This window comes from Gossypium hirsutum, chromosome A09 (genome assembly GCF_007990345.1).
Source record: "Gossypium hirsutum isolate 1008001.06 chromosome A09, Gossypium_hirsutum_v2.1, whole genome shotgun sequence".
In the NCBI taxonomy this organism is placed as follows: Eukaryota; Viridiplantae; Streptophyta; class Magnoliopsida; order Malvales; family Malvaceae; genus Gossypium; species Gossypium hirsutum.
In genome coordinates, this window is record NC_053432.1 from 53,444,137 (window position 1) to 53,454,626 (window position 10,490).

The following is a 10,490-nucleotide window of genomic DNA, read 5'->3' on the forward strand; positions in this document are numbered from 1 at the left end:
TTTGATACGTTGATACAAGGAAATTAAGTATATTGAGATGAGTAATAAATTCAAATAAAACATGTCGAGAAAAATAAGTACGTTTAAAGGGCAATATGTTGATTTTAATTGGTTCCAAATATGAACTTTAGATGAAATAAAATATCTGATAAATAAATTGGTAACTCCAGTAATACTCTGTAACTCTATTTCGGTGATGGATACGGGTTAGGGGCGTTACATTAAGCCAAACTCAACTTCTTCTTTTTCCCATTCATTATTTTTTTCTTTTCAAGATAGCCGAATACTCCTTGTTCCTAACCGTTTCTTCATCTCTTCGATTTTTGGGTAAGTGGTTACTCTAGCTGAATCTTGGCTGGCTTCGTTCTCCATGCTCAGTTTTTAGTATCTCTTGGGCCAAAGGCAGTTGTCTCTTTGTTTGCCGTAAGGATAAGTTCTTCTAACACCTTCTTTTTCGTTCGAATGTTGCTAGGGACTCGTTTTCCTTAACCAAGGTGTAGGCCGATTACTTTTCCCATGCAAGGGATCTTTTGATTTGTGGTAAGTGCTTTAAGCATAGTTTATATATTCTTTTGGGATTGTAGATTCTTATGTATCGGTTAATAGTTCTTGTGAAGGTAATAGCATTGAAAAGAATACGGGGTTTTGGGGGCTAGAGGTGGTTGCAGTTGTTGATTGGTAAGTAGAGTTAGTTTGATTAAAACATTTTCAATATTATGATGATGGATTAACGAGGGTTTGAGACTATTGATGGGGTTGTTGTTATCGTCGGTGTTTAATCTTGGAAGCGTTTCAACTACAATCCATAGCAGGTGTGTAACTGTACACCGTAAATCGTTATTGTCAGAAAATCAGAATAGGTGTGTATTTACACTCCTATTTTACTGCGAATCGGCGAAAGCTGAAAAGCTAAAACTTTGGCATTTGAGGCCTCACTAGCGTGCGAATGCTCGTGTGGTAAATCGAGCCCACAAGGCATGGGCTCGTGGGCTTGGGCCGTCATGGGCGCACTTGTGCCGACGATGGCCTTTGGGCCCATTTTCACCATTTGGCCATATAAGTTATATGAGTCGCTCAAGACGATGGCAGATCTTCTAAGAGGTTACAATCTGTATCGAGACACCAAAAGTAGTGAAATAACCAAAATAGGAAAAATTATCGTTTTACCCCTAATGGACGAAAATGACTGTCATATCCCTAGAGATTGGTTGATTGATAACTGTATGATATTGTTATGACTGTACTGAGTGTGTCTTTGCATACACGTGTTATTTATGACATGACATACTGCATGGGGTTGGGGTTTTGATATGGAGGAAGTACTGTATTGGTGACTATGTCACGTTTACTATTACTGGTGGCTTGCCACACTTACTGTTATTGGCAGCTGTGCTGCGTTATTATTACTGGCAGCTTTGCTGTGATATTGGTGTGCTGGTTGGGTAGGTCAAATTATATCCCACATGGTGTGTTGGTTGGTATGGGTGGTGTGCTGGACAGATTTAGGATGGGTTGCATATTTGCACTGTACTAATACTGTATTAGGTTTAGGCCCATACGATATTGTATAGGGCTAAGGCCCACACTATTACCGCATACACTGGTTACTATTTGACCGATAATGGATTACACACTGAGTTCTCGTAAACTCACCCTTTCTTTTAACTGTGTAGGTAATCACCAGCCTTAGGTGATTTGGAGCCACGAGGGACTCGGAGGTAGCTACATAGTTGCAGTTGATTTGCAACTTGACTTTATTTATTTTTAAATTTCCTATTGGGTTACGATCATGTAATAAGGCCATTTGTGGGTTTAAGTTTTAATTGGGCTTTTGGTTTCTTATATTAAAATGCTACTCTAGGAAAACACAAGTTTTCAAAATATTCATGGTTTCCAGAAGAACACGAGCGTTAAACATCAAAGTTTTTAAAATGCTTCTGTGGTTTAAGTTGAGTTAATATATCATAAGCAAATAGTATGGCATACATTGGTAACGAGATAATTTGGTAATAGTATCAAAAAGGTCTTTGGCTTATAATTGGATTTATAACGATAAGTCTTGTTGTTAGAAAAACACTTCGATGTGACACGCCAGATTCGGTCATAACGTCTAGGTCGGGTTTGGGGTGTTGCAGGTAGTTTGGTAATGCTCTATAACCCTATTTCGGTGACGAATAAAGATTAGTGGTGTTGCAAAAACGATATTTAAGAACATAAGTTAAGGTTTTCCAAAAACCATTTTAAAGATTCTGTATGTTTCTAGAAAAATTAATTTCAAACTTGGATTTTTGAGTTTAACCCATGAATTGGTTGTCTCTCCTAGCTGTCAAGAGAATGAAAGCTCTGGTGCGAGGAAAAGCTAAGTGGATAAGGTTAGAAAACATCAAGTGAGTTTCTGCACTCAAAACCCTGAAATGCTAAATATGTTGAGGTTGCCTTTTAATTTTCGTTTAATTATAAATTTATAATTTTGCCCTTTTAAAATTAATCAAATTTCATAAACTTAATTAACCAAAACCGTCCACTAATAGTTTAATTGGTATAATTGCAATATAAAACCTCCCTCATTTAATAATTAAACCATCTAATCGCTGTAATTCAATAATGACTAGATTTTACATCCTTTACAAATTAGTCCTTTTTAATTAATTAACTATCTAAACATTAAAATTTCTTAACCAAATTTTAATATAGATCTAAAAACACTCTATAAATATTTAATAAAATATTTACAGGCTCGGTTTATAGAAATGAGGCCCCGATACCTCATTTTCTAAAACTACTTGACTTTAAGGATATACTACTTGAACTTAACTATTCATTCAAAAAATATAAAATTACCAAATCAAAATTTATTATATTACTATATTTGACTCATAAATATTAAATAATAATACTTACGCACTCTGTCACACCCTAAACCCGGCTGTAACGCCCCAAAATTCTTATTTTTGCTTTTGTGAAAAAGTGACAATTGAGTACCTACTTTAGTGGGTAAGTGTTCTGGGTGTGTGTGAGAGGTCCCAAGTTCAAGCTCTAGCTTGGGCAATTTCTGTTATTTTTTGAATTAAGCCTTATCTCTACTCAGCGGGCTTATATTAAATTGTTTTTAAAATCTAAACAGAATAGGCCTGTTGGTCTGATGGATAAGTGGAGTGTTAGTTTGCTTATGGTTAGGTGTTCGAGTCCTTGCGCAAGCATGGGAATTTATTTTTGCCCGTTACTGCGCAAGTGTTTCAGTGAAGTTGGAATTCTGAGGAGTGGGTTAGTGGAGATAATTGAGGGATTCTTGATAACCTCTGGATTTTATTTTAATTTTATTATCTTTCTTTTTTTTTCAAATATTTTTTCTCTCTGGCAAAAAGAATCACGTCAATTCTGTTCACCATCATTCTGTTAAATTTTCCCTTTCTTGTCTTCCCCTTTCGCGTTTACCTGATTAAGCTTTTGGGTGCTTTCGGCTCGTGGGGTGGTTGTTGTGGCAAGTTTTACTTCTCAATTTAAGTGTGGATTTAGTGTAGTGTCATTCTTAAGTTAATGCTTTGTTGTCGTTAGTCTGATTGCTGGGTTTTAGCGGTGTTGAATCGTAAAGAACGGGGCTCTTCCATCGCATTGTTGTAATCGAATCGTTCGGGGTGATAGAGTAAATGTCGAATGTATTTTGGTTTCGTAGTTTCAATTTAATCGGATATGAAGTCTAATTTCGAGCGTTGTTTTGTAGATTTTGGGCTTTGGGAAAGCTTGGGAGTGGTTTTGCATCGAGTCGATACTAGGTGTGTACCCGAAAATGCAAAAAATTGGATTCGACAAAAGTCAAAATTGCAAACTGTCAACGCCACCCGTGTGGTCAATGAAGGCCGAGCCATGCACTAGTCACAGCGGCGTGATGGCTAGGTAGGCCGTGTGCAACACACAGGCTTGACCGAATTAGGTCATGTGGGCCACACGAATGTGTGGGTCCACACTAGAGTGTGGGAATTTGGGCCAGGCCGTGTGATCCATACGGGCCTAGGCCAATCTGGACATGTGGGCCCATTTAGTTACAATGTTTTCTAGGGTTGCACATGCTGCCCAAGTCGACTGTGAACCTACTGTAGGGTCGGTAAGTGTAAACTGAAAAATATAAAGGATTTTTCCTATATAAATTATTACTTTTTTACTTAAATTTATTGTTAAAACCAAGTAATTGTTTAATAAATTAATTAAATATGTGAAAATATGAAAACAGGGCATAGAAATTATTGAAATGTGATTTTATGCTTTATTATATTGTTTTCATGCATAAAATGACTTATTTTATATTAAATTGAGCATATTATATTTTTATGACATAAAGTGGGCCATGCATGATTAAATTAAATAATAAACTATAAAATTATATTTAATAATTCATTTTAAAATATTTCATTAATAATTTGGGTTTTAATTAATTTAATTAAGTTGGTAAAATTTAATTCTTTGGACCTCTAACTTATTGATTTATTTTTGGCCAGGTCTGAGAGCTTTAATTTGACTACAAAACTGTCCAAATGGAGGGTCAAGTCAACCCAAAATTCAGCTAAATATGGAGGTTCATAGACCATCTTTTGGTTTAATTACACAAGGTCCTTGAAGAGTTGAAGAAATCAGAGATTTGCCCAAGATTTGCTGGTGACCGAGTCTTAGTCCTGAGTTGTTGTGGCACTCAAATTGACCAAGAATCAAGCAAAATCAGCCACATTCCTCAATTCATGGCCGACCACCCTTGGAAGGAGTTTTGAAAGATGGACACTCTTATTTTTAGCAAACTAGCTCCCACGCCTCACCTATAAATAAGAGCCCCTTTCTCACTTTTTCAATCATCCCTCATTTCTCATTCATCCCTCACTCATTCATCATTCTCTCCTCTCTTAATTCTCTTAGCCTTCTTAGCCCTCACACCTATCATCATATTTGCATAAAGATTTTGAGCAAATTAGCCTCTTAAAGAACCCTTGGTCGGCCACCTCGGAGAGCTATCAGCAAAGGAGCAAAGCGAAGGAACGAAGGAGCCCTCATCAGTCAGAGTCTTGGGTGATAGCCACTCTGAATTGGGTTTAATCTTTCTTACTTCAATTTAATTCAAGAATGTTTACAACAATGATAGCTTAATTTTATTTAAGCTAGGATGATTACTTTGATTTAATAATAATTATTTGATTCATGCTTATAATATTTTTGCCTCAATCGATCATGTTTTCAATTAAAATCAAGTCTGAATTTCGTTCATACGTTATTGAAATGCACCTAAATTAGCTAAGCGTTCCTAACCAGTCGACGATTAATGGATGCATAATTGAAATGTGCATGCTCAATTTGGATCCTAACCTGATTAAATTGCAGGTTGCATAACATCCTTAAGCAAGCTCTGTTATCTGCATAGTTTTTAGATTTGTGTGATTAAACTGCTTCAAACCTAACACGTCCCTATTACCTCGCAAAAATACTAAAAAACCCTTAGTAAATAAGGATCAGTAAAATGAGTATTTACTAAGTAAAGGATTCCGAAAGGACCTAACGTGGTTTCCAAACTCTTGAAAGATCGAGTTGTCATGGAATGTTTTTCTGAATATTGATAAGTATATTGATAATAATTTGAGTTTAATTAAAGTTATTGTCCTAGCTTATATATGTTATAATTGTTGCTTATTGTGTTAATTCTGCTAAAATCTATCTCATTCATATAGTTTGCATACTTAGGATAAATTGCATTAGGGATCATTGCATTTAGTTTCATATACTTAATTTTTCATCACTTCTCAATTATATTGTTTTTATTTATCAAATTGTTAATACATTTTTACAAATTAAGTGACTTAGCACAAATACAATCCCTATGGAGACGATAACTCGATACTTACTTATTACTTGATAACAATTGTGTACACTTGCACAAACCCGAACATTACAAGTTTTTGGCACCGTTGTCGGGGATTGTCAACTGTTGCCATAGTCATTTTTGTGAAATTATTTATTTTCAATTTGGCTATTCCTAACAGTACTAACTTACTCTTTTTAATTTTGTAATTTTATTTCTAGGTGTTTATGGGCATAGATCAGATTATCGATTTACTCCCATAGACCCTAAAATTGAGTGAACTTTTAGAAAAAGACGACCTGAATGAATAGTTCAGAGACAGAACGAGATGGACCTTGGAAATCAAAATCAAGACCAAGGTAATGAAGCCGAACATGTGTAGAATCCTATCCTCATTGCCGATGATAGGGATCGATGCATCAGACAATATGCTGTGCCACTTTTCAATGAGTTAAATCCAGGAATTAGAAGGCCAGATATTGAGGCAACCCAATTCGAATTAAAACCAGTGATGTTTCAAATGCTAAAAACGGTGGGCCAATTTAGTGGTATGCCCACGGAAGATCCACATCTCCACCTTCGATTGTTTATGGAGCTGAGTAACTCATTCAAGATAGCTGGTGTGACTGAAGGCACACTGAGGTTGAAGTTGTTTCCGTACTCGTTACAGGATTGAGCACGAGCATAGCTCAATTCATTGCCACCAAGTTCTATATCTACATGACAAGAATTAGTGGAGAGATTTTTGGTTAAGTATTTCTCGCATAGCAAAAATGCTAAGTTGAGAAACGAGATAACAACTTCCAATAATTAGATGACGACTCTTTGTATAAGGCTTGGGAATGATTCAAGGAGTTACTTCGTAAGTGTCCTCATCATGGGATTCCTTATTGTATCTAGTTGGAGACATTCTATAATGGTCTTAATGCACATACAAGATTGATGGTAGATGCTTCTGTGAATGGTGCAATTTTGTCTAAGTCTTGTAATAAGGCTTATGAGATCATTGAGAGGATCACGAGCAACAACTATTAATGGCCAACAAATCGAACAGCTTCAAGAAGACGTATAGCCAGAGTTCATGAAGATGATGCTCTCACTTCGTTATCAGCTTAGGTATCATCTATTTCCTCTATGTTAAAGCAGTTTACCACTAATGGTGCTAATAATTTTGCAGCTTAGCCACCAAGTTCGTTTGAAGTAGTTTCCTGTGTATACTGTGGGGAAGGTCATTCTTTCAAGAATTGCCCATTGAATCCCTAGTCAGTATACTATGTGGGGAACCAACATCAAAATAGGACTGGACAAGGACCTTAGTCCAACTTCTATAATCCTTCATGGCGTAATCACCCCAACTTTTCTTAGAGCAACCAAGGAAATGGACCAAACAACAACTTTGTACAGCATAGACCCAACCAATCTCAGGGGTTTAATCAGTAAGCTCCAAAACCATCTCAAGCTAAATCATTAAATAGTTTGGAGAACTTGTTGACAGCATACATAGCGAAGAATGATGCTTTGATCCAAAGTCAAGTAGCAACACTAAAAAATTTGGAAAACCAAATCGGTCAGTTAGCTACGGAGCTTCGTAATAGACCACAAGGAACCTTGCCAAGCGATACTGAGAATTTAAGTAATTTGGGTAGAGAACATATAAAGGTAGTGGCATTGCGAAGTGGTAAAATTTTGAAACCCCAATTGATTGATGTTGAAGACGAGCCTGTTGAAAAGGGGGAAAGTCAACTAGCTGTTGAAGTCCCTATACCAAAAGAGTCAGAATCTGCAAAGACTAACAAGGTAAATCCTAACTTAGTGAATTCAAATACTTTAAAATCTTCTTTGGATGCAATTTACCTACTCAGAAAAGTTGTCCGGTTCAACTGAAAGTTCCATCACCTCCATATCCACAAAGATTACAATAACACAAGCAGGAACAGGAGGTGCAATTCAAGAAGTTTTTGGATGTTCTAAAGCAATTACACATTAATATTCCATTGGTGGAGGCTTTAGAAAAAATGCCGAATTATGTGAAGTTTATGAAGGATGTAATATCCAAGAAGAAATGACTGAGTGAGTATGAGACAATCGCTCTGACAAATGAGTGTAGTACGCTCCTGCAGAACAAGCTGCCATCAAAATTGAAGGATCCAGGAAGCTTTACGATACCCTGTAACATTGGTGAATCTTATTGTTGTAAACTTTGTGTGACTTAGGAGCAAGTATCAACTTGATGCGTAAGTCTATTTTCAAGATGCTAGGGATAAGAGAAATAAGACCTACAACTGTGACGCTCCAGCTAGTGGATTAATCTTTAGCATACCCCGAAGGAAAGATCGAGGATATTTTGGTAAGAGTCGATAAATTTATTTTTCCTGCTGATTTCATTATTCTAGATTTTGAAGTAGATAAGGAAGTGCCAATTATCCTTGGGAGACCTTTCCTAGCCATGGCAAGAATGTTAATTGATGTGTAGAAAGGCAAACTCACCTGCGAGTTCAAGATGATCAGGTAACTTTTAACATTCTTAAAGTGATGAAATTTCCCTATCCGACAGAAGAGTGTTCAGTTATGGAAGAAATAAAAACCTTGATTTCTATGGAAAGCCATCTTGAAGAAGATCCATTAGAGAAAGCCTTAGGGTTTGACCTTTTGGAGGATGAAGAAGGCGAATAAAACATAGCTGTGATGGAAGCTAACCCGAGGAATTTTATTCAATCCATACGGTTTGAACCGTTGGAGTTGGAAGTCAGAGAATTTGTGCAACCCAAATTGTCAATCGAAGAACCACCTACACTCGAACTAAAGGTACGTCCTTCCCATTTGAAATACGTTTATTTAGGCAATTGTTCTACTTTTCCTGTGATTATTTCAGCTGAACTGAAAAAAGATCAAGAGGAGCAATTAATTTCCATTCTAAAGAAATTTAAGAAAGCAATTGGTTGGACTACACCTGATATTTGAAGTATAAGCCCTTCATTTTGCATGCACAAAATATTCTAGAGGAAGGTGAAAAAGCTCGAATTGATGGGTAAATGAGGCTTAATCCTATTATGAAGAAAGTTGTGAGAAAAGAAGTGATCAAATGGCTAGATGCAGGAATCATCTATCCTATTTCTGATAGTTCATAGGTAAGTCTGGTACAGTGTGTGCCGAAGAAAGGTGGAGTTACGATTGTTGAGAATGAGCGTAACGAATTGATCCCAACAAGAACTGTTACTGGTTGGATAATTTGTGTTGACTATAGAAAGTTGAATAAAGCCACTCGGAAGGACCATTTTTCGTTGCCTTTTATGGATCAGATGTTAAACCGACTGGTAGGTAATGAATTCTATTGTTTTTTAGATGGTTATTTGGGATATAACCAAATAGTTGTCACTCCAGAAGACCAACATAAAAGAACCTTTACTTGTTCGTACAATACATTTGCTTTTAGGCGAATGCCTTCTAGTTTATGCAATGCACCTGCAACATTCCAATGATGCATGATGGCAATATTTACTGATATGGTTGAAAATTTTGTTGAGGTTTTCATGGATGATTTTTCTGTTTTTGGTAACACTTATGATATTTGTTTGAGTAATTTAGCTAAGGTGCTAAAGAGATGCGAAGAGACGAATCTAGTCGTTAACTGAGAGTAATGCCATTTTATGGTTAAGGAAGGGATTGTATTAGGGCATAGAATTTCAAAGAAATGAATTGAAGTCGACAAAGCAAAGGTGGATGTAATTGAAAGATTACCGGCCCCAATAATGTGAAAAGAGTCAGAAGTTTCTTAGGCCATGCCAATTTTTTCCGAAGGTTTATCAAAGATTTTTCAAAAATTTCTAAACCACTATGTTCGTTGTTAGAGAAAGATATAGTGCTCGATTTCAACAAAGCATGTTTAGAAGCTTTTAAAGAGCTGAAAAACGGTTAATCTCAGCCCCAATAATCATTACACCCGATTGGAGCACACCTTTTGAGTTGATGTGCGATGCAAGTGATTATGCTATTGGAGCTGTGATGGGTCAAAGAAGGAATAAAGTGTTCCACCCCATTTACTATGCAAGTAGAACCTTGACGGGGCCCAACTCAATTATACAGTAACTGAAAAGGAAATATTTGCTATATTTTTTGATTTTGACAAATTTCGCTCATATCTTATAGGTACCAAAGTTATAGTATTTACTGACCATTTGGCCATTAAATACTTGCTCACGAAGAAAGATGCAAAACCGAGGCTAATTCGTTGGATACTTTTACTCCAAGAATTTGACCTTGAGATCTAAGACAGAAAGGGTGTTAAAAATCAAGTAGCTGATCATCTATCGAGGTTGGAGCAAGATGAGGTAACTCGATCACATGTGCCTATCAATGAGAATTTCCCAGATGAGCACTTATTTGAGGTGAGTCGAATTCATGAAACACTTTGGTTTGCTGTTTTTGCTAATTATCTTGCATGTAGAATAATTCCTCGAGAATTGACATACCAACAAAGGAAGAAATTCCTTCATGATAGTCGGTATTATTTCTGGGAGGACCCGTTCTTATTTAAACAATGTGCAGATAATATAATCCAAAAGTGTGTAGCTGAAAGTGAGATTGCTGAGATCTTACATCATTTCCATTCATCTCCAAGTGGGGGACACTTTGGTGGTGTACGTACCGTAGTAAA

At 36.4% G+C, this 10,490-nt stretch overlaps 1 non-coding gene across 1 annotated transcript; it reads right to left on the reverse strand.

Annotated features, from left to right (window-relative positions):
- Positions 1 to 6,614: 6,614 nt before the first annotated feature.
- On the reverse strand, positions 6,615 to 6,720 carry LOC121206896 (small nucleolar RNA R71). Its single transcript, XR_005902067.1, has one exon. It is a non-coding gene; the product is annotated as a small nucleolar RNA R71 (small nucleolar RNA).
- Between the last annotated feature and the right edge of the window lie 3,770 nt (positions 6,721 to 10,490).